The sequence below is a fragment of the Engystomops pustulosus genome, chromosome 4 (assembly GCF_040894005.1).
Source record: "Engystomops pustulosus chromosome 4, aEngPut4.maternal, whole genome shotgun sequence".
In the NCBI taxonomy this organism is placed as follows: Eukaryota; Metazoa; Chordata; class Amphibia; order Anura; family Leptodactylidae; genus Engystomops; species Engystomops pustulosus.
The window spans coordinates 127,418,878-127,443,956 of record NC_092414.1 but is presented as its reverse complement, the minus strand read 5'-3'; the positions used below and the strand labels follow the sequence as shown (position 1 = coordinate 127,443,956).

Sequence of the window (25,079 nt, the reverse complement as noted above, 5' to 3'; positions counted from 1 at the left end):
GAAGCAAAACCTAGGGGAAACATACCGCCCATCCACAGTTAACCCCTTCAGTGTCTCACATACCCTCCCCCTCTGTTTGACCCTGTGGGGACGAACACTTTTGGCCATCAGACAGTGGGTACGGGATAGGGCATCGGCATTCCCATGCAGATTTCCTGCTCGATGTTCCACTGTGAATTTAAAATTCTGGAGCATTAGGAACCACCTTGTGACCCTGGCGTTCCTCTCTTTGGCCTGACTCATCCAGGTGAGGGGAGAGTGATCAGTCACTAGAGTAAACTGTCGCCCTACCAAATAATACCTCAGGGATTCCAGAGCCCATTTTATCGCCAAGCACTCCCTCTCAACTATGCTATAGTTCTTTTCAGGAGGTGTGAGCTTGCGACTCAGGAATGTCACGGGATGTTCCTCACCCTCCACTACTTGGGACAGGACAGCCCCTAAGCCCACGTCAGAAGCGTCAGTCTGCACAACAAAGGTCTTGGTGAAGTTGGGGGTGATCAGTACCGGTCCCTCACACAAAATCGTCTTAAGTCGCTGAAACGCCCCCTCAGCCTCTTCACTCCACTTTACCATCACCGCCCTGCTACCCTTGGTCAGGTCAGTCAGGGGTGCCGCTATGGTAGCAAAATCGGGGATAAATCGGCGATAATAGCCCACTATGCCCAGGAAGGCCCTCACTTGCTTCTTGCTCAAAGGTCGCGGCCACTGCTGGATCGCTTCTACTTTATTTACTTGGGGTTTGATGACCCCTCGCCCAATACGGTACCCCAGGTAACGGGCCTCTTCCAGACCCAGTGCACATTTTTGGGGGTTCGCTGTCAGCCCTGCTGCCCTCAGGGAGTCTACCACTGCTTGTACTTTGGCTAGATGACTCTCCCAATCGTTACTGTAGACTATGATGTCATCCAAGTAGGCCGAGGCATAACTCCGGTGAGGTTTTAGCACGAGATCCATTAACCTCTGGAATGTGGCGGGAGCCCCATGTAGCCCAAAGGGGAGTACCACGTACTGGAAAAGCCCATCAGGGGTAACAAAAGCGGTCTTCTCTTTAGCCCTGTCAGTAAGGGGTACCTGCCAATACCCTTTTGTCAGGTCAAGGGTGGAGAAGAACCTAGCCTGTCCAAGTCGTTCTATCAACTCGTCAACCATGGGCATGGGATAAGAATCAAATTTGGACACCTCGTTCAACTTCCTAAAATCATTGCAGAACCGTAGGGAACCATCAGGTTTGGGAATCAACACAATAGGACTCGACCAGTCACTTTTAGACTCCTCGATAACCCCCAGGTCTAACATCTGCCTGACTTCTTCGGATATGGCAAGCCGGCGCGCTTCAGGGACCCGGTAGGGTTTTTGGTGTACCCGGATGTGGGGTTCGGTTATGATGTCATGCTTGATGACTGAAGTACGTCCCGGTAATTTAGAGAACACATCCACATTTCGGAGCACAAACTCCTTCGCTTCCTGAATCTGGGCCCTGGAGAGGGACTCCGAGATCCGTACTTCAGGCACCTTGGCATCGGGTACACCTACCTCCAGTGTAACCTTCTTGGGGACAGACGCCTTTTCTACTCCCACGGCCATCAGGGACTCTCTTTCCCTCCATGGCTTTAGGAGGTTCACGTGGTTTTTCTGTTCGGGTTTCCTCCTCCCCGGTTGAGATACCTTGTAGGTTACCTCCCCCACTTTCTCCATGACCTCATATGGTCCTTGCCATTTTGCCAAGAACTTGCTCTCAACGGTGGGCACCAGAACTAGCACTCTGTCACCTGGGTTAAAGGTCCTGAGTCTGGCTGACCTATTGTAGACCCTAGACTGGGCCTCTTGTGCCCTTGTCATGTGCTCCTTTACAAGGGGCATTACCGCCGCTATGCGGTCCTGCATAAGGGAGACGTGTTCTATCACACTACGGTGGGGGGTCCTCTCCTGTTCCCAGGTCTCCTTGGCTACATCCAACAGCCCACGTGGGGAACGGCCATATAACAGCTCAAAGGGTGAGAAACCCGTAGAGGACTGGGGAACTTCACGTATGGCAAACATCAAATAGGTCAACAAACAATCCCAGTCCTTCCCATCTTTGCTGACCACCCTCTTTAGCATCCCCTTCAAGGTCTTGTTAAACCTCTCGACCAGGCCATCTGTCTGAGGATGATACACAGAGGTGCGGAGCTGTTTAACCTGCAGTAACTTACACATCTCCTTCATAACCCTAGACATGAATGGGGTACCCTGGTCAGTCAAGATTTCCTTGGGGAGGCCGGTGTGTGAGAATACCTGGAACAGCTCCCTAGCAATATTTTTGGAGGAGGTGTTCCTTAATGGAATCGCCTCGGGATACCGCGTAGCGTAGTCCAGGATAACCAGGATGTATTGGTGCCCCCTTGAGGATTTGACTATGGGGCCAACCAGATCCATTGCAATCCGTTCAAATGGCACCTCTATGATTGGTAGTGGGACCAAAGGACTCCTGAAGTGGGACACCGGGGCAGTAAGTTGACACTCAGGGCAGGAGCTACAATACCGGTTTACCTCCTCCCACACCCCGGGCCAGAAAAATCTCTGCAGGATCCTCTCTCGGGTCTTCTCTGCACCTAAGTGCCCTCCCAGCACATGTTTGTGTGCCAACTCTAGCACCAGCCCACGGTGAGATTGGGGTACTACAAGTTGCTCAACCTCCTCACCCCGTATCTGGTCGACCCTGTACAACAGTTCCCCAATAATCACCATTCGGGGGTATATTTTATCAGCCCCTGGTATTTGGAGTACCCCATTTATCACCTTAACATTCTCCCGTGCTTTAACCAAGGTAGGGTCCTGTAGCTGTGCAGCCCCAAAATTTTCACGGGAAATCTCAAGGTCCGGCATGTCGGCCACTTCCTCGTGGCCCTCGACCTCACCAGCTAGGACCTCTAGGGGAGAGAATTCATCACATGGGGTCACCCCTACTGCTGGTGTGGGTACATTGGCCTCAAAGGGTTCAGGGGCCAAAGCCGGACAAACGTGACATCCATTATCTGCAACAGCACCTGAGGTGGCTCTTCGTCTCCAGAGGTCCCAAAACACCGGTAAGTCTCTGCCGATAATAGCCTCATGAAACAGGGTCCCCACCACCCCCACTTCATGGGTGACAGTACCACAAGGTGTATGTAGGTTGATGACGGCAGTGGGATATTCGCGAGTGTCCCCATGTATACATAGCACTCCCACTTTCCGCCCACTGTACAGTCCAGGATCAACCAAAGTTCCCCGCACCAGGGTGACCAGACTCCCTGAGTCTAGCAAGGCTTCCACTGTGTGACCACCGAGTGTGACCATGCACACTTGGGGTTCTGCATCCGTGACTGACTCGGCTGCCAGAACCGGCCAGGCAAACAGTGACACTCGCCGGGTCTGGTTGCAGTCCATTGGCTCCACTGACAGGGAACAGTTGGCAGCAATATGGCCCATTTCATGGCATCGCCAGCACTGGATACGGCTATGACCTCGGTCACGAGCCTCACTGGGTTTCTGGGTATCCACGCCCCCCAATGAACCCCCTCCCAACCTGACATGTCTCCCCTTTTCCGCAGTAGTAGTCTTACCAGACGGTTTGGTGACCCTGTCACTGGCACTGCTTCGTGTGGGAGAGGTAAGTAGAAAGTCCTCCGTAGCCCGATATCTCTCTACTAGGGACACGAGTTCCTCAGCTTTTGTGGGACCGGCCTGTCCAACCCACCGCTGGAGCCGAGAGGGCAGAGAACGGGTGAATTTGTCGAGAACCACTCTCTCCACCATCTGTGCTGGGGTGCAGTCCTCTGGTTGTAGCCACTTCCGGACAAGATGGATCAGGTCATGCATTTGGGAGCGTGGGGGTAGTTTTTCTGAGTAAGCCCACTGGTGGACCCGGCTGGAACAAACTTGAACGGTGACCCCAAGACGAGCCAGAATCTCCGCCTTTAGCTGGGGGTACTCACGGGCCTCCGTTTCACTCAGGTCGTAGTAAGCCTTCTGCGACTCGCCTGTCAGGAACGGTGCCAGGACATCTGCCCACTGCTCGGCTGGTAACTCCTCTCGCTCAGCTACTCGCTCGAACACAGTGAGATACGCCTCCACATCGTCGGTCGCCGTCATCTTTTGTAAAGCCTTCTGCACTGCAGCCCGTACGGAGTGCTGGACAACCGGGTACCCTTGCAAACCAGTATGGGTCCCCTCAGAAGTCGTCGCTTGCGGTGCTGCCATAACGCCAGAAAACTTTTCCATCATCAGCTGGAACATGGCTCGGGACTCTTCCCGCTGTTGCTGGAGCATGGCTTGCTGCAGCTGCCGATCAGCCCGGGACTCTTCCTGCTGCTGGCGGGACCTCTCCTCCTGCTGCTGGCGGGACCTCTCCTCCTGCTGCTTGAACATGGCTTGCTGCTGGCGGGACCTCTCCTCCTGCTGCTGGAGCATGGCTTGCTGCTGTCGGGACCTCTCCTCCTGCTGCTGGAACATGGCTTGCTGCAGCTGCCGATTAGCGCTGGCCTCCTCTTGCAGGTATTTAATAACGTCCTCCATCTTAGCTTTATCCTGCAATTTGCCTGCTGCTTTCACCCAGGCCATGCAATGTTGCAGGATGTAGCGAGCCTTTCAGGTGTGTGTCTTTGAACTGCCCGCAATCCGAAGCACCATATGTGGGGATTTGGCCCAGTAGAGACCATGGTAACGGGGTGCTGTGATGCAGTTCAAGACAGTGACACCAAGGTACAGTCCAAAACAGGTCTCGCCTGCGTTTATTGCAGCAAAAGTAAAATAAAACAGCCTTCACATTCAGGCATCCAAACAAAATAATATCCTACCCGTCAGGGTGCTAACTAAACATTGGTTCTCTGACTCACCGCTAACAAAACACTTTTGTTGCTCCAGGCCCAGAGAACAAGGCTGCGTGCTCCCCAGCCTCCTTCCAGAGAGAGACCACACACTCAACTCTGCTGAGTGACTTTATCCAGGCTCATTAGTCTGCACCCATCACCTGTGTCCAAGGTGCTGGACAAACCCACCTCAGCACTAAGGCCTTGCATAGAAGCAAAACCTAGGGGAAACATACCGCCCATCCACAGTTAACCCCTTCAGTATCTCACAATATAAATAGTTTTATTTCTGTATATTGTATTATACACCCCCCTAAGCATTTAACATTTACCCCCCTCTAAATTTTTTAAATAGGCCACCTTAATACACACTGTCCCCTTCAGATTCTAGTAATTTTTCCACCCCCCCTAATATTTTAGTTAGGCCCCCCATACACATTAATCCCACTTCATATAATGGTTAGGCCCCCCATACACATTAATCCCACTTCATATAATGGTTAGGCCCCGCATACACATTAACCCCCCTTCATATAATAGTTAGGCCCCCATACACATTAACCCCCCTTCATATAATAGTTAGACCCCCATACACATTAACCCCCCTTCATATAATAGTTAGGCCCCCATACACATTAACCCCCCTTCATATAATAGTTAGGACCCCCCATACACATTAACCCCCCTTCATATTATAGTTAGGCCCCCCATACACATTAACCCCCCTTCATATTATAGTTAGGCCCCCCCATACACATTAACCCCCCTTCATAAAACAGGCCCCCCATACACATTAACCCCCCTTCATATAACAGGCCCCCCATACACATTAACCCCCACCTCTGTTTTGCCATTAGGAAAAAAAAAAAAAAACGTACTCACCTCATCCTGCGTCCTGTCTCTGTTGCTGCCATGGGACGGGGGAGAGATGACGTCACGACGCGGCAGCGCATCTAAGCTACAGTGTGACGTGCGCCGGAAAGCAACCGGCCGCATCACACTGACAGCTTTGGCTGCAGGAATAGTACTCGAGCGGCCGTTTCGGCCGCCCTGAGTACTATTGCAGCCACTGGCAGGGGCCTCCGATGGATACGAATGAGTTGATAGTGACAGGAGTTGGGGCCCACCGGGGAATTACCCGGCCCCCCGGCGGGCCAGACAGGGCCTGGGTGTGTGGTCTTTTACTTAGAGAGATGAATTTCAGCATGGCTTGCTGGTTTTGCTAAAATCGCTGATCCTGGCACTGCACTAACTGGATGAAGAAACAGGGGATGAAGAAATTGAGTAGGCGGTAACTGGTGACAAGGAGTGATGTCAAGCAATCTTGGTTGGGGGCAGAGGCATAACTTCCTCCTCTGGTTGAAACACAGTTGCATAATTACATCCACCGGTCGAATCATAAAGTATGATTTGCATTCGTGCTTCTGGGCTTGACTATGGCACAACAGTGGCTCATGTGTTCGAATGTGAACCAATCACCAGCACCCCACTTTCCCCGGGCTTAAAGGGGAAGTAGCTGGCCATATCATGCATAATCTATGCATGCCTGGCCAGAGATGAGGTGGCCCTTAAAATGCTATTTCCCTGCCCTCAGGGCCCTCTGTCTGCCCTCTTTTTGAATCTCTGACTCTGGCAACGTGACTCACAGGAGCCAACCTGAAAACAGCTGCAACAACAGGTACAGCCTAGAGGAGCTGGAGAAGCACCCATTTTGAAGAGGAGAGATAGATAAGATACTATCTACACTTCTACAAGTAAGTTTATACCCTATGTAGATAGCCAGAGAGTAAGTATATACGTTTATTATTTGTAAGGTCGCTGCTGTGCATTTTCAAAGGGAGGCCACTGCTGGGTGTTTCTTTTGTGAAGGGTGGCAGCTCTTGGACATTTTTTTTGTGAAGCGAGAGGCTGCATTTCTCCCCATAGGCTTATACTTTTACCAGTTGTGGTAAAATTAGATGCCTCAGCTTATACTCAGGTTGACTTATACTTAAGTATATATGGTATATGTTTGTGCATGTAGATATATATGTAGATGTAATAAAATCCTTTTTCTTTTATTTAATAATTCATAATCATCCCATCATATGCATAGACATCACAGATAAACCAATGTGTCCTTAAGACTTAATCATGTTCACTCCTCCCTGGCCACTCCCAAAGGACTAGGGACACAGCTCTGCATACAGAAAGGTAAACTTTGATCTAACTTATCCTTTTTTCAGAAAAAGACAGTTTTACCATAACAACTCCTTGGCAATGTGTACACTATTCTCTATGGGGACATGGGAATGACAGGATTCCTTTAAGGTTTTGCTGAATGTTGCTAGAATTCAAAACTATACTAAGACAGCCCCTAAAGATTTTGCTGGAACTGCAAACTATACTGAGTTCTCGGCATAAAGATTTTGATGGTACTGCAAACTATACTAAGACAGCGCCATTAAGATTATGCAAGATGATACTGGCACTGAAAATTATACTGAGACAGCACCATACAGATTTTGACATTACTGCAAACTATATTGAGACAGCACCTTTAAGATTTTGGAGGATGCTGCTGGAACTGAAAATTATACTGAGACAATACCTATAAGATATTGCTGGATGATGCTGGAGCTGCAAACTATACTGAGACTGTCTCTTTAAATTTATTGATATTGTAACAACACTTTAAAGAGTTTGCTGGATGATGCATGAGCTGCCCCTTTAAGATTTTGCTGGAACTTCAAACTATAGTGAGAAAGCACCTTTAAAATTTAGCTGGAACTGCAAACTATACTGATACAGCTAGTACTATAAATAAGGCTCTTTGAAGCCAAAACATGGAGGTCAGTAATTTGATTTAAACTCCCGGGTGTCTCGGCAACCAATTGCTGTGTCCCAATGACATCGTGCCTATGCGCCGCTGACATTGAAATGCCCCCAGTGCCTTCTGTGGCTGCATTTAAGTGCAATTAAGTGCAATTGAAGCATTACACTTATAAATAATAAGGGCATCTTCCACTTCACTGATAATAATCCAAGAGCTTTTTATTGCTTCATATTTGTAATAAACATGTTGTTATTAACCCCTTCCCGACATTTGACGTAATAGTACTGCATCGCGGGAGGTGCGTTCCTGCAAAATGCAGTACTATTACGTCATGCTTCTGGCACCGGCTCCTGAACGAAGCCGGCGCCAGAAGCTGCAGGTGTCAGCTATATATTATAGCCGACACCTGCCTCTACCACCTGTTAACACCTGGGGGCATTTGAGAAGAATTGGACCCTCCCGTGGCGCTTACCGGGACTGCCGGTGCCCGGGGCTGCAAAAGGAGGTATCGTTTTCCATTTAACACCCTGGAAAACTTATTTGCATTCTTCCCAGAATTCCCTAGTGGAGCATCTATGGCTTTAAGTCTCCACACGCCTTTAAGGTGGCCTTAATTGGCAATGTCTCCTGAAGGAGAACACCTACTGTCTGACCCTAGTCAATAGCCTCTCACACAGCCAAATCAGTTCCCTACGCTGTACTGATGAGACCCAACCAGGTCAAAACAGTGCCGTCTACAGTTGGGAGTCTGTTCCTTATGGAATAGATATACTGGTTTGGCTTAATCCCACATCATGTTTTTAGACTTCTTGTAGGTCATACTTGATGTTAAGGGGGCTGCCTTTCAAGGTAGCAAAAGGAGATATTGGGGGTCATTTACTAAGGGCCCAATTCGCGTTTTCCCAACGTTACCCGAATATTTTCGATTTGCGCCGATTTCCCCTGAATTGCCCCGGGATTTTGGTGCACGCGATCGGATTGTGGCGCATCGGCGCTGGCATGCACGGGACGGAAATGGGGGGGGGGGTGGCCGCAAGTTAACCCGACGGATTCGGAAAAACTAATGCATAATAATAAATCCCGGCCGGACCCGAATCCAGCGCAGGGAATGCACCGCTGGATCGCGAATGGACCGGGTAAGTAAATCTTCCCCATTGTTTTCCATTTGTATTCTTCCCAATATTCCCTATACACATGCAATAAATTGAAGAAAACACAAAATCGCCAAAACCCCCCACATATTTGGTATCGCCGCGTCCGTAACAATCCGTAAAATAACTCAGAAGCATTATTGGACCCGCTCGGTGAAAGCCGTAAAAACAAAACCCGAAAAAAAACGCCCAAAATTTACATTTTTCATAAAATCTCTACACAAAAATGTTCTAAAAAGTGATCAAAAAAAGTTATGTGCGCCATAATGGTACCACTGAAGAGAACAACTCAACACATAAAAAATAAGCCCTAAACTAGCTCTGTCAACCAAAAAATATTAAAGCTACGTCTCTGAAAAGATGGCAATGCAAAAACATATGAGATTTCCTCTATATTAGTTTTTATCCAGTAAAATTGTAAAAATAAATGAAAAACTATATAAATGAGGTATCACTGTAATCATAGTGACCTAAAGAATGAAGATAATATAGTAATTTTATTGTGCGGTGTACGACCCCCAAAAAATACGAAAAGAAAGTAAACCAAAATTGACAATTTTCTTTTCACCCATACATTCAAGAGTTAATAAAATCTCATCAATAAGCTAGTGGCCAACTAAAATGAAGTATTTGTAAAGTGCATCTCATGTCACAAAAAATAAGCCCTTATATGTCCAAATTGCCAAAAAAATAAGTATTGTATAGCCAATAAAAAGTGACAATGCATAATCTGCTCCCTTCGATGACCTGGCGTGTACTCATACAGCAGGTTACCACCACATATGGGGGATTGGGTTTCAAATTTTGTGGAGCGTTTTGGTATTTTATCCACTGAGAATTTGTACATTTTTTGAAAAACACATCCATTTAGCCAAAAAAATTTTACTTTCAAAATTGCATCCGATATTGCTTTAACCCCTGTAAAACAATTAAAGGGTTAACAAACTTCATAAAAGTTGTTTCACGTACGTTGAGGGGTGTAGTTTCTAAAATGGGGTAATTTATGGGGTTTTACTTTTATTTAGGCCTCTCAAAGTGATTTGAAACCTGAGCAGGTCCCTCAATAGCAGGATTTTGCTTTTTTTATGAAAATGTGAAAAATCGCACCTAACGTTCAAAGGCCCATAACATCCTACAAAAATTTGGTATAAAAAGTTTGCATAAAAAACATGTCCACATAAAGAAGACATTTGGTGAATGTTAGTTATTAAGTTTTTTGCGGTTATGACTATGTATGGAAAAAGTAGAACATTTTGAAGTTCGAAAATCAAGAATTTTTCAAAATTTTCACCAAATATCTGATTTTCTCATAAATAAATGCAAAACATACCACCCAAATTTTTCAACTAACATGAAGTACAAAGTGTCACGAGAAAACAATTTTAAAATTACTTGGATATGTTAAAGCGTTCCGAAGTTATAACCACTTGTAGTGACACAGGGCAGATTTGAAAAAATGGGCCGTGTCAGGAAGGTGAAAAGTGGCTTTGGCGTTAAGGGTTAATATAAGGAAATATATTTTCTTATATATAAGGCAAATATTTTCCACACCATAAAATCAATTATTGTGATATAGCCTTCGTATCAAGTCAAAGCTTGTATGTGTTTCCATTCCATTTAAAACTTCGGACAAGGTGGGGCGTGAGTGAAATCAATGTCTTGTACAGCAGACCTGTGATTTTCGTTTATAAATATTATTATTATTATTATTATTATAATTAGGGTTGAGGGGACCCGTTCAGTTTTGGGTTAGCTAAGTTTGCCAAACCTGACCTGAAAGTCCATTTTGTGTACCTGGGTGTTACCCTTTAAATTTTGGTGTTGTTTGTATCCCAACATTTTTCCTATAATAGACAATCCCCACAATTTTGCCCGCAGCATTTAAAGGGCTAACTTCCACATAAAAGTATTGACACCGATCACGGGTGTTACTGGCAGGGATAAATGGTTAAATTCAGACTTCTGGGTCGGTCTGGGGACTCAAAACTGCAATGTTGGACACAGACCTGAATAATACAGTTCGGGTCCACTCATCCCTAACTATGTGTATTATACCTCATATTTCTCAGATATACAAGAAATTACATGGGATTTTTAATGGCATATACTGTAAAACCATAAGCTACTAGTTTATAAAATTCCAAGACTGGCATTGGTAAATTTGATGAAGCTAAATTACAAAATTACATTTATTTATATATCTGTAGGAGAGGTATTGAGATTTTTCAAAGGAAAATGTACATAAAGGGAATTTCTATTTTTATATTCAACAATGAAATGATGTTGTGCCTTTTAAGAACTTTCCCCCCAAGTATCACTATTTGATATTCATATTTAGAAAGTCAGATTTCCCTTTTCTGTGAAATATTGTTTGTCAATTCATTCCATTCTTGGACAAACTCCAGGAAGCTATAAAGGAAATTCTTAATAGCTTTCGCTAATCTGCCGAAATTTCAGTCTACATGACTCTGCTGTCACTTCTGCTTCTTTCATCTATTCTTTATAAAGAATCCATTGAACTTTAATTAATATGAAAAAGTCTAGTTTTCAACTGATTTACATTTGACTGACATAATGCTTATCCTAAAAGTAGCACAGAGTAATAGCACGTTAGTATAATCAATATGTTTCAAGAGAAATGGACAGCTGGAATATTCATATTCAACTTTAATGAGAAAAACCATTCATTTTTAGCTTTTGCCAATATAATAAGTATTCTAATGTGTGTGTTGCACAATTCACACTACTACCTCATTTACAATGAGCTGAGACTACAAAGCTGCACTTTCACAAACTTTCATTTTATAAGAGGTTTTTCATAGAGCTGGAAAATGGTTTGTGCAGTCCGCGGAAAGAAAAATCTGCTGGTTGGTTCCAATAATTTAATTTAGTAAATTTTGTCCATTAGGTTTCTGTTCACCTGGGTGCACCATACAGATAGGGATCGCCCAAAGCATGCTTGTAACTTGGCTCTGAGCTATGGCTGCAACTGTTGTTTGCCGACTACATAACTTCAAGTGTAGTGGGTATGGGCCTATGGTGCACATTGTGGGGTCCCATGTGATATTGTAGCCCCCTTTTGATCAAGAATAATGGATTTATTCAGAACAGACATTTATAAATCATGTACTATTTACAATTTATAAAAATGTATTATTGCTTAATTATTATGCAATAAATTTGTAGGAAGTCATTGTTATTCACTGTAGGCATCAAACTATAAATTAAAACATGTGGAATTATATACTTAACAAAAAAAAGTGTGAAACAACTAAAAACATGTCTTATATTCTAGGTTCTTCAAAGTAGCCGTCTTTTGCTTTGATTACTACTTTGCACACTCTTGGAATTCTCTTCATAAACTTCAAGAGGTAGTCACCTGAAATGGTCTTCCAACAGTCTTGAAGGAGTTCCCAGAGATGCTTAGTACTTGTTGGCATTTTTGCCTTCACTCTGCGGTCCAGCTCACCCAGAACTATCTCGATAGGGTTCAGGTCTGGTCACTGTGGAGACCAGATCATCTGGTGTAACACCCCATCACTCTCCTTCTTGGTTAAATAGCCCTTACACAGCGTATCCTCTGAAGCAGAGGTGACTCTTGGTCTTCCTTTCCTGGGGTGATCCTCATGTAAGCCAGTTTCTTTGTAATGCTTGATGGCTTTTGCAAATGCACTTGGGGACACATTCAAAGATTTCCCAATTTTTCGAACTGACTGAGCTTCATTTCTTAAAGTAATGATGTCCACACATTTTTCTTTAATTAGCTGCTTTTTTCTAGCCATAATTCAAATTCTAACAGTCTATTCAGTAGGACTATGAGCTGATTTCTGCACCACACAACTGATGGTCCAAACCCAAAGTATAGGGCAAGAAATCCCACTTATTAAACCTGACAGGGCACACCTGTGATATGAAAACCTTTTCTGGTGACTACCTCTTGAGGCTCATCAAGAGAATGCTAAGAGTGTGCAAAGCAGTAATCAATGCAAAAGGTGGGTAATTTGAAGAACCTAGAATGTAATACATGTTTTCAGTTGTTTCACACTTATTTGTTAAGTATATGGTAGTAAACAGGAGGAACGATCGGGGGCACTATTGAGGAAACTCCTATGCCGTCATTGTGATGGAGACTCTGGTTCAGAGTCAGTGTAGAGTTCAAACCATAAGACTTTTTTGAGATTTTGGCGTGGTGCTCTAACTGTAGCAGATAATCATATGCAAAAACTTGGTGAAAGAGAAAGAAAAGTTGGCACTCACCGCCTTTTGTAAAACTCTTTTTCTTTATTGGTCCATATTAAAACATGGCGTACACAACAGGGGAGGGTTAAGCAAATGGATGCGTTGCTTCGAACAAAGCAACGCATCCATTTGCTTAACCCTTCCCTGTTGTGTACGCCATGTTTTCATATGGACCAATAAAGAAAAAGAGTTTTACAAAAGGCGGTGAGTGCCAACTTTTCTTTCTCTTTCACCAAGAAGCAACGCATCCATTTGCTTAACCCTCCCCTGTTGTGTACGCCATGTTTTAATATGGACCAATAAAGAAAAAGAGTTTTACAAAAGGCGGTGAGTGCCAACTTTTCTTTCTCTTTCACCAAGTTTTTGTTAAGTATATAATTCCTCATGTGTTAATTCATAGTTTTGATGCCTTCTGTGTGAATCTTCAATTTTTATAGTCGGGAAAGTACAAAAAACTCTTTAAATGAGAAGGTGTGTCCAAACTTTTGGTCTGTACTGTATATAATATAAAAAATGGCAGCACTCTGAGATTCAATCTGAATACAAATGTGTACATTTATTTAAGTGACCACTACAACCTTTCAACTCCCAAGGCCTGGAGTCTTTCCCTTGCTTGACAAAGACTCCAGACCCTGGGAGTTAAAACATTGTAGTGGTTACTTGTGCAAAGGTACACACTTTTGGTACTGGGTAAAAATTGTTTTGTTGCATGTGTTGCTTTATTTTATACATACAGTGGGTGCAGACAGTATTCAGACCCCTTTAAATTTTTCACTCTTTGTTTCATTGCAGCCAGTTAGTAAGATCAAAACAGTTCTTTTTTTGTTATTATGAACACTCTGTGTCTCATCTTGACAAGAAACAGGGATGTAGTTGTTTTTGCTAATTTATTAAACAAGAAAAACTGAAATGTTAGAGTCATAAGTATTCAGACCTTTTGTTATGACACCTATATTTAACTTACATACTGTCCAATTCCTTCTGATCCTCTTTGAGGTGGTTCTACTCCTTCATTTGATTCCAGCTGTGTTTAATTTAACTGATTGGACTTGATTAGGAATCACACCTGTTTATATAAGACCTCACAGATCAAAGTGAATGCCAGAGCACATAAAAATCATGAGGTCAAAGGAAATGCCTAAGGAGCTCAGAGACCAAATTGTTGCAAGGCACAGATCAGGCCAAGGTTACAAAATAATTTCTGCAGCACTAAAGGTTACTGAGAGCACAGTGGCCTCCATAATCCTTTAATAGAAAAAGTTTTGGATGAACAGCCAAAAAAAACAATCATGGGAGAAAAGTCTCGTGAAAGAGGTAATGATGAACCCCAAGATCACTGTGGCTAAGCTCCAGAGATGCAGTAGGGAAATGGGACAAAGTTCCGCACAGACAACTGGGCTGAATTTGCTGTCGGCTACAGGCTCTACAGTAAGCATGGATTGCACCTTAATGGGGAGAGTGGAGCTATTTGGGGGAAAAATTGCTAGAAGGTTAGTGAAGTGTTTAAACTAGAGACTTGGGGGGAGGACAACTACACTTGTGCAGGGCAAAAACACAGTGTAGATAGGGAACTGGGAAGAGTCATAGTCCATGGGTGAGGAAGGGGGCTGGAATAATATTGGGGAATAAGAAAAAAATGAATAGGAATAGGGAAAGCCATATAAAGTGCATGTACACTAATGCCAGAAGCCTAACAAACAAAATGTAGGAACTGGAACTCTTTATGTTGAAGCGCAAGAAATATTGGGTATCAGTAAGACATGGCTGGATAAAAGCTATGACTGGGCTGTTACTATAGATGGTTATATTCATTTTAAAAACGAAATAAAAAGGGGAGGGGTTTCTCTACATGTGAAATCTTGCCTCAAGCCTGTCCTGCAAGATGACATCGGTGACGCAAATGAAAATGTGGAGTCCCTTTGGGTGGAGATAAGGGGAGAGAAAAAGAATAATAAAACATTATTAGGGTTTTTTTATAAGGCTCCAAATATAGTGGAGGCATCAGAGGAAATGTTGATAAGTCAAATGGATGTGGCTTCAAGCATGGTGAAGTACTAATCGTGGGGAATTTCAATTACCCAGATATTGACTGGGGGGTGGAAACCTGCAGGTCCTTCTAAGGTAACAGGTTTTTGTCAATAACAGAAGACAATTACCTGTTGCAACTAGTCCTGGAGCCAACAAGAGGGAGGGCGCACTGCTGGACCTTATCCTAACCAACATATCTGACAGGGTATCGAAATTGGGGGGAACCTGGGTAATGGTGATCATAATATCATTGATTTTGTATTACGCTTTATTACGAGGAGGGGTAACGAACACTCTAAACTTCAGGAGGGCAAAGTTTCTACAACTAATGGAAGACCTCTTAGGCATAAACGGGGACAATGTTCTCAAAGATAAAAGCAGCCCCCGAAAATGGGACCTTTTCATAAATATTCTAAAAAAGGCACATACCATATGGGAAAAAGGATAAGAGGAACAAGAAAAAGCCAATGTGGCTAACTAGTCTTGTAAGGAGAGCAAAGGTAGCAATGAGGCATTACAGGATTATAGAGAGAAAAATAAATCCTGTAAAAGGCAGATAAAGGCCACAAAAATTGAGACTGAGAGAAATATTGCCAGAGAGAGCAAAAATAATCCCAAATTATTTTTCAAGTACCGGTATATAAATGATAAGAAACTAAAAATGGAGAGTGTGGGCCCTCTTAGGAATAACATGGGAGTCATGATGGAAAGAGATGAAGAAAGGGCCAATCGACTGAATGTCGCCTTCTCGACTGTCTTTATCCAGGATAATCCCCTGGTTGACATGATGAGGAATGATGTAAATTCTCTTTGGAATGTCAACAGTTTAACCGAAGAAGAGGTACAGCACTGCCTCACAACCACCAAGATAGACAGACCAAATGTGACAGACAGACCATTATTTTTAATATTTGAAGATTCTCTGAGGACTGATTATGTTCCACAGGACTGGCGCATAGCAAATGTGGTATCAATATACAAATAAGGATCAAAAATCGATCCTGGAAACTATAGCCTGTGAGACTAACCTCTGTTGTGGGGAAAATATTTGAGGGGTTTATTAGAGATGCTATCCTGGAGTATCTCACTGTACATAACCTTATAACCCATCATCAGTATGGGTTTATGAGAGATTGGTCCTGTCAGGCTAATCTGATAGGCTTCTATGAGGAAGTAAATTCCATACTGATCTGGGCGATGTGTTTCAGATCTGGGGGACACTGTGGATGTTGTATATCTGATCTTTTCAAAGGCATTTGACATAGGGTCGCATAAAAGATTGGTACATAAAATTAGACTGTTGGGAAAATCTGTGTATTTGGGTAAGTAATTGGCTTAGTGATAGAAAACAGAAGGTCATCATTAATGGCACATTCTCAGATTGGGTTGACGTTACCAGTGGAGTGCCACAGGGGTCAGTATTGGGGCCACTTCTTTTTTATGACCTTGTAATGGGTTTACATAGTCAAGTTTCAATTTTTAAGATTATACTAAGCTGTTAATGACCTTGCAATGGGTTTACACAGTCAAGTTTCAATATTTGAAGATTTTACTAAGCTGTGTAAAGTAATTAATACTGAGTTTGATAGTTTAGCATTACAGAGGGATTTGTGGAAGCTTAAGGTGTGGACAGATAACTGGTTGATGAGGTTTAATGTAGATACATGTAAAGTTATGCACTTGGACCATGGAAACAAAAAGTATAAACAGTCAATTACTTGTTAAAACTGGAGCTGAAAAAGATTTGGGAGTATTGATGCATGGTAAACTTAATTTTAGTGACCAGAGTTTATGAAGACTGCACCCATTGGCAATAACAAAGGGCACACACAGAGAGTGCTTAATCCGCCAGCACAGAGCCACCTTAGGACACACAGGAACCACATATTCAGACAATGCAGAGCGGATTCTGGCATCTGTGGCAAAGGGCGCTTGCACCAGGCTTCTTCAGAGTGCCTGGAGATGCATCAGAGTGCCAGAATAAAGCACACGGCAGCTCACAGCACCATCACAGGGCCATCAGTAGAGCCAATGTATATCCCCACTGCCTACTCCAGCCCCTGCCCAGTGTCGCAACATTAAACAGTCTGGGAGCTTGCAGAAGACAGCATTAGAGGAATAGGAGAATTGGACTCCTCCCCGCTAAGGGGCCTTCCCGCCCCTTACACATTGTGGTCATGTGCTCTGCGCTGACTGGATCAGGAAGCAGGGTAGGAAAAAGCTAAATGATAGGCAACTGCCTTTGACACTGTTGACCGTTCTCTCCTGCTGCAGATGCTATGTTCTCTTGGCATCACTGCTCTGGCAGTCCAGGATGTTCTCTTCTCTCTCCAACTAGACGTTCAGTGTCTATCACTCTCATACTACTTCTTTACCCTGTCCCAAAAGCACTTTTCTGATGTACTTATCAGTGCGCAACATTAACCCCTTCCCAACATTTAACGTGCTATTACTATATGGCGGGAGGTATGTTCCTGCAATATGCAGTAATAGTACCTCAAACTTCTGGCGCCGGGTCCTAAACGGAGCCGGTGCCAAAAGCTACGGGTGTCAGCTATATATTATAGCTGACACCTGCCTCTAACGCCCATGATCGGAGATTTCTCCGATCGCGGGTGTTAACCCATAACACGCCAGCGCGGTCAGCGGCATTTAACTGGAATCGGACCCCCCGCGGCACTTACAGGGGGGGCCCGTGGCTCCGATCATCCTGCGCGATCATCTTCCGGGGAGCCGGGTCCTGCCTTCTGGCGGGAACTTGGTAAACATATTGAACAAATTTGCTATTTTCAAACTACAAAATGTTCTGTTTTTCAAACTGATAGTCTTACTATCCAAACTAGTTACTAACTAACATTTACCATATATCAGCTTTGTGTTAGCATCATTTTATAGTGTCTTTTTGTTTTATTACAATGCTAGAAAGATCACAAATCAAACAGCATTTTCCAAATTTTTAAGAAAATTTTAGAATAAATCATTTTAGAGACCATTTCATTTCTATAGGGGGTTTGGAAGTTCTGTTAATAACCCCCCCCCCCCTACACACACACATATAACCCCATTTTATTAACTTCACCCCTCAAACTATTCATTACAGCAGGTAGGAAGCTTGTTAACCCTTTATGTATTTTACAGAAATGTAGGTTTGATTTTGAATTCACTAACATTCATCATTAATACATCCATTTAGCTGAAAAATTTACCTACATTAACTGAATAAAAGCAGAAAACACATCTAAGAATATATTGTGCAGGTTTTTCCGAGTAAGAGGACACATGGTGAAGGAAGGGAAGGAGCGCCATTGAGCTTTTGAATGGCAGATTAGTTTTCAGGTGCCATGATGTGTTCAGACTTGGCATTTTGGTTGCGTTTTAAAATACAATCCACAGGCTCTACTTATTTTTGATCTGACCGGTGAGTTTCTATTGGGTTTAAATCAGAACTCTGGGCTGACCATTCATTGTTTCAATGTTTTCTGATTTAAAAAAAAAACTGCTCTCCTTGTTTTGCTGTGACCTTCATGAAAATTTTGGCTGATTGAGTGATGAACATAGGGAATAAGCCACCTTTTGTTGAAGAAGGTTCTAAAACATTCTTGCATTTACTCTGCCATGTAGCTGAATGAGAACTCAAACTCATATTGTCATATTCCTCAAACCATATCACTCCTCCACCACTTTTCACTGATTTCTTTAACACTTTGGGTTTAGTCTTTCCCCAGTTTGTTGACAACAAAATGTTTCCCATCAGACTTAAATAAATTAAACTTGATTTCATCAATAAAATGAACTGTGGATCCCTTCTCCTCTGTCCACGCAACAGGTACCTCAGCAAAGGTGAGACTAGCTTTTTAATTCTTTCTGCCTTATGCGAGATTTGGTTACTGAAGAGTGGGCTTTCTGTTCAAATACTCTTTTTTTTTAAAAAAAAAATGTATTTGATTTTCAATATATAACAGAAAAAGAAAAACTTAAACATTCAGTATTTTGCTGGAAGCAGAGTTGATGTGCTAATATCGTTAATCATGATACATTCTCCGGTACAACAGGTGGAAAAATTATACAGAGTAGTACATGAAATTACATGAGATAACATGAAAGTAAAGACTGCGGGTATCCCTGGGGGAGATGTTGTTTTATTTGTGCTTGTCACTATATTGCTAGGACCCACTGCTTGATCTATCGTGGTTCAAATACAATTTCAGCTTCAGTGTTGAAATGATTATGCATTTTGTGTTTACCTACAATTTGTAATTTAATGAAAAATTTACTATTTCTTCCTTAAGGTCTAATTTAGACCTGGTGGATGGCAAAGCGGACAAGGGAGAGGCGATTGTGGACTAGAAATCTCAGTGATACCATGAATTATCAATCCAACCCAATCCTAATTTCGCTCACATCTCCAGGTTAATCTTGTAGGATGGTATTTCTTTGGGTATCGTGTCTCTTAAGAAGGCAGTGTACCTTATGGAGTCTAATCCTATATTTCCAATTTTTCACACAGTGCCCAAACTTCACAAAAATAAGTTCCCTCCACCCATGTTTCCTAGCCAGCATAGGCTCCTTATTTGAACATTTTGCAGCCTGGACTCATTACTCCAACCTTTAGTTACCCGGTGCTTTGGCTACCTTAGAGACAGTAAGCATATCTTATCTATATTACAACATACTATGTGGTGCCCAAATTCTTCCTGGATGACGTGTGACATTGAGGCTTTATACACTAGAACCCACTTGTACCCATTGCTTATCCTATCACATGGATAAATATTCTAACTATTCTCCTGATTTAAAATTATACATCTTACAGGTTACACATGTAGCCTGGTGAGAGGAAATGTACCTCTTTTCTGACACCAATCTGTTTTTGACATGTGTGGCTCGATACGGCCGCTTCATCGATGATGTCATCATCATCTGGAATTCTGATGTGGCGACCATATGGAGCTTTTAATTTATTTTTCCCTTACCATTGGCATCCTACTAAGATTACATTTCTAGATTTAGAACTCAGTTCAGACTTAGAGCTGCAAAGTACACATACCTCCACGTACCGCAAAGACACAGCCAGAAACACTATCCTGCAGGGGTCCTTCTGTCACTCCACACACCATAAACAGGATTCCAGTGGGAAAATGCTTAGAGCAAAACAAATTTGTTTTACAGAAGTGGCCTACAATAGTGAGGTTTCCAACATTGTTAGTAGACTTTCTGCCCGTGGCTACCCTAACTGGAAACTAAATAGGGCCAAAATCATCAGCTCAAGAAAAACTCAAGCTGAACTTCTGCCTAATCCTAAAAAATCTCTATCCAAAAACAACAGAAAAAAAGTTTCCAAAATAAACCTACTTTTGTTACTACATATAGTGCGGAGGTCAAAACAATACAGAATATAATTAAAATGGTTTACCTATGTTTTTTCAGCATGATGATCTCCGTACTATAGTGTCAGATGGATGTAATTTGTCTACCAGAAGAGCCCCCACTTTAGGTAGTTTTTTGTCTCGAAGGTCTATCAATATAAGCAAACGTAAATCTTCGTCCACCTAGCTAACTGTAAAAGGCTTCTACAAATGAGGTGCCAATCTTTGCAAAAGTTGTCACTATGCACAACCGATTGAAAATGTAACCAGCAAAATTGATAATATAATACAACCTATCAGGGATCTCATAAATTGCAATGCTCGTTATGTGGTTTATTGTATTACATGTACAATCTGTGGTTTGGACTATATAGGATGCACTTTCCTGAGTCTAAAAGAAAGTATTTGCGTGCACCTTAATGGAGTTATTCCTGATGCTCATAATCCTTCTAACGTGGCTAAGTACTTTATGCACATACACTGGACCTCACTGGACTCAGATTTAGTGGTATAGAAAGGGTTAAGCCCAATACCAGAGGAGGTGACCATAGAAGAAAGCTCCTTAATAGACAAGGTTTTTGGATACTAAGAAAAGATTTCATATTTCCCAAAGGTCTCAATGTTAGAAATGACTTGATTTTAAATTATTTGATTTTTAATAATTTTATGGTGTGTTTATATTTTCTGTAACTCTTGTATGTTTAAGGGATGTGAAGCAACCGATTGCAGGGCACCTGTGTTAATCCGTTTCGCTTCTGGGCAACTCGAAATATCAGCCTGCTCCCATTCTACTCTTGACATCTATGATTAAGGACCTGCTGGTCTGAAACGCGTCAGATGTGTATGGCGTTCTATTCCTTGTCACCTGTTGCCTGTATTGTTCCTATTTTGGATGAATAAAGCTTTTCTACTATTTTACCAGATTCAAGTGAGTGCCGTCCTACCTGTTTTACCTGATATTGTAAATATGCAATATTCTGGGAACATCCAACTTTTCTTGCTATTGTAACATCAGTGTGTTGCTGGAGGTTTTCAGTCACTTTGGAACAGCACATCAAATTCAGTGCATACTGGAAAGTTAGGCTGCCAGTTAAATAGGGATTGTCAGATAATTTAGCAAATTAGTACCAGGTGCCAGATTAACATCAATAACTTGTTCTCTAATTTTGATCAATGTTCTTTTTTATTTATCTAATTTACATTTTGTGTTTTTCATTTACATTCTGTACTTTAGAATATATACAATTTATACAGGTGTATACAATTACATATACACATATAATTTATAATAGTGATTGGCACAGGTCTACACAATGACCGTGACATATAGGAAATTGTGTGTTGTTCTATCATTTTGATCTCCAGTGTATAAACCCATCCATTCATCCATAGAGTTTAGTAACTTGTAAGAAAAGCAAGTTTTATTAACACATTATGACTAGCTAATTAGAAGTGGAAAGTTATTCTGGAAGTAACTGGAAATATGTTTACAACTAATGATTTATTATATACATTAAACTGCAAACACTGCTCATTACACAGCACAGCAGTGATCTTCTTTGAAAAACAGTTTCCAACTTATTTCTTAGCTTCTCTTTTTAAAAGTGTAAACTATATACAAGATAATAACAATCTAAAACATCATAATGATGTAGAGTGAAAGTTTTTTAAACAAAAGTCCAGCTAATTAATACATAATTATCCCCTTTGTCAGATTGGCCAGACATTATTTAATAGAATGGCACTCATGTCATTTGGGAGCAAGGACACCAATTCTTCTGAAAAAATTGACTCCACTACTAGAGCTACTATTTTGCTGATTCACTGAGAACATTGAATCATGGTCATTACAGGATGCAAATTGCCTTGTAAAAAATAGACATACCGGCCGTCCCCTACTTAAGAACACACAATTTATAGACGATCCCTAGTTACAAACAGACCTATGGATGTTGGTAATTTACTGTACTTTAGCCCTAAGCTACAATAAACAGCTATAACAGTTATCAAAGATGTCTGTAATTAGCTTTATTGTTAATCTTGGTTCTTTTGACAATCCAACATTTATAAAATATACAGTTCTGGCTTACATACAAATTCAACTTAAGAACAAACCTACAGAACCTGTCGTGTGCGTAACCCAGGGACTGCCTGCATATGTGCTTGTAGCCTTTTGGTATGAACAAGGATATTTCTGTGGGAAAAATATTAAAATTAAAGTCATCTAAAGTATTTTTGATTAAACATATTCTTCTGTAAAATACGTTTCTTAAATACAGATTAGGACTGTTATGGGTATAACACATATTTCACTCACATGAGGCTGGTGCTTATGCTTGTAATATTTATAGTGCTGCATTAATATAAAATAGCATTTAATTTAAAAATATCTTTTAGATTTCTCTAAATAACCATCCTTTGGCTCAAAAAGTGTTTGACATGTTTTTGTCAAGCGTAAAAGCATTATACAGCAAACTCCTGCCATTGAATGCCAGATCCAAACACAAGAGTCAAGTCAAGCCTGAATGTAGCAATTAAACAGTGGCAGCACATTGTTAATAATAATAATCCTTTATTTATAAAGCGCACACAGATTACAATGCTACACAGAGCTTGCCAAATCAGTCCCTGTCCCCAATGGGGCACACAATCTAATCAACCTACCAGTATGTGGGAGGAAACCGGAGAACCCAGAGGAAACCCACGTAAACACGGAGAGAACATACAATCTCTTTGCAGATGTTGACCAATACTGGTATATTGGAAATGGTGGGTGTTCTCTGTGCCCCGAAAACCAAATAACATGTAAGGAAATAGCTTCGCATTCAACTTATTATATTGGAGGGAGCAAAGGATTAGAAATGTTAATGGGGTATTCTCATCTTGACATTCACATTCAGTTTCACTAATCTTCCATTTAGAAACATTTATTCAATTGGATGTTATTAAAAAAATGTTCCTGTGTGAAGATAATTTCTCATAAATGTAGTCATGTTGTCCCTTACAAACGAGAGAGCTTCCTCGGTTACGACCACGTCACACTCTGGCAGTGGTGGCCAGACATGAGTTATTGAGTCCTGCCGGACCACCTGGATTCAGCGATCATTACTACAGGACGGCTGCGGGACATGCAGTAACTCCCGGACATTTCACATACAAAAACCTTTTGTGTCTTTGTGCAATCTCTCCAGCAGAGGTGGTCGTATCCGAGGAGTCAGTCTGGTTTCTAACGGACAAAATGACTACATTTATGATAAATTATCTTCATACAGGAACATTTTTTTTAATAACATCCAATTGAAGAAATGTTTATATATGGCAGATTTATCAAACTGAATGTGAATGCCCAGACGAGAATACCCCTTTAAGTTTAAAATTCTCTGTCCTTTCTGTCAATGGCTTATGCTTCTATTTTCTGATTGAAAACATATACAGTCTATGCTTAACCATGTTTAAAAAAGTTAGGGGTATAAACCATTTTACCTACAGATAAGATCTCTGCACTGAATGTAAATCATAAGCATATATAACAATATAGTTGATGTTTGCATACCTCTTTATATCATTGAGTGCTTTAAATGTGCTTCACAATCTGATAGTAAGTAAAGCTTTTCCACTGAGCCATTGCAAAAGGAAAAAAAAAGGAAAAACAAAAAAACAAAGCTCTTAAAATAAACACATTGATGCCATAATTGGACGTAGTGCTGACATCCTGAAAAGAAAAGTGAGGCTTTGCACAAGTAAAAACAAAAAGCTGTACAACACAAATTGGCTTTTTGTTCGCTTTCCTAATAATACAGTGCAAAAGAATTACTCAAAGAATTGGTAAGACAGAACTCTAATTTAGTTCTGTCTAAAATCAGACTTCATTGCATATTCAGCATATGTTTTAGTGACACAACTTCTACTGCTACATTTCATAAATAAATGCATTTATTGATTGCCTTTATTATGAATTCAAATAGTAATGTGTAATGCAATTAACACCTAATGATGATATAGAAATTGCTACATTGAAACAGAGAATGAGAAAATATTATACAATGTGGAAAGAAGCAATATAAAATGTTTATTTTGTACCTAAATAATTAATATTTAATTTAATATTCTATTTTAAAGAAATTCAACTAGTATCAAGGCAGGGAAGAAGTGTGAGCCCTGTCAATCCCAGAACCTTTATATCTGCCTACTTGCCGCCCTCAGCAGGTGACCACTGGGTGGCAGCCCCTACCCTGAATAAGTGCACAGTACAGACAAGTGTCGGGATTTGAACCGGTGTCCTTTGGCCTTTATGGTTGGTTCTCTGCCACTGTGCTACGTGGCCTGATTGGTTTTTAGGTCTCAGCTGTCATTGTCATTCAGTCTTGGCTAGGTGTTGTTATATCTGAAGCTTATTCTTGGCTTTGTTCTGTAGGAACATCTATACTTCCTATTAGCTTGTTACTTTGTCTGTAGTAAGAGATTCTGAAGTCTCTCTGCTGTCTTGTATGCTCACACTACTTTCCTGGCTGTTCCCCATTTGTTTGTGTTTATGGACATGCTGTGGTTGTTGCCCTTTATTCCAGTCCTCCCTATTGCCCTCCTTCCTGTATTCAGTCTTGGTTGTGTGTTTGTGTGCATGCAGGGATTGCTTGTTCTCCAAAATCCAATC

General features: G+C 41.8%; 1 long non-coding RNA gene across 1 annotated transcript in view; it reads left to right on the top strand.

The window, feature by feature from the left end:
- LOC140125640 (uncharacterized) overlaps nucleotides 1-25,079 on the top strand; it is a 137,911-nt gene that overhangs the window by 108,499 nt on the left and 4,333 nt on the right. The window contains exon 2 of the long non-coding RNA XR_011854663.1: nucleotides 21,135-21,356. This is a non-coding gene — a long non-coding RNA (uncharacterized lncRNA). The remainder of the gene's footprint in view (nucleotides 1-21,134; nucleotides 21,357-25,079) is intronic.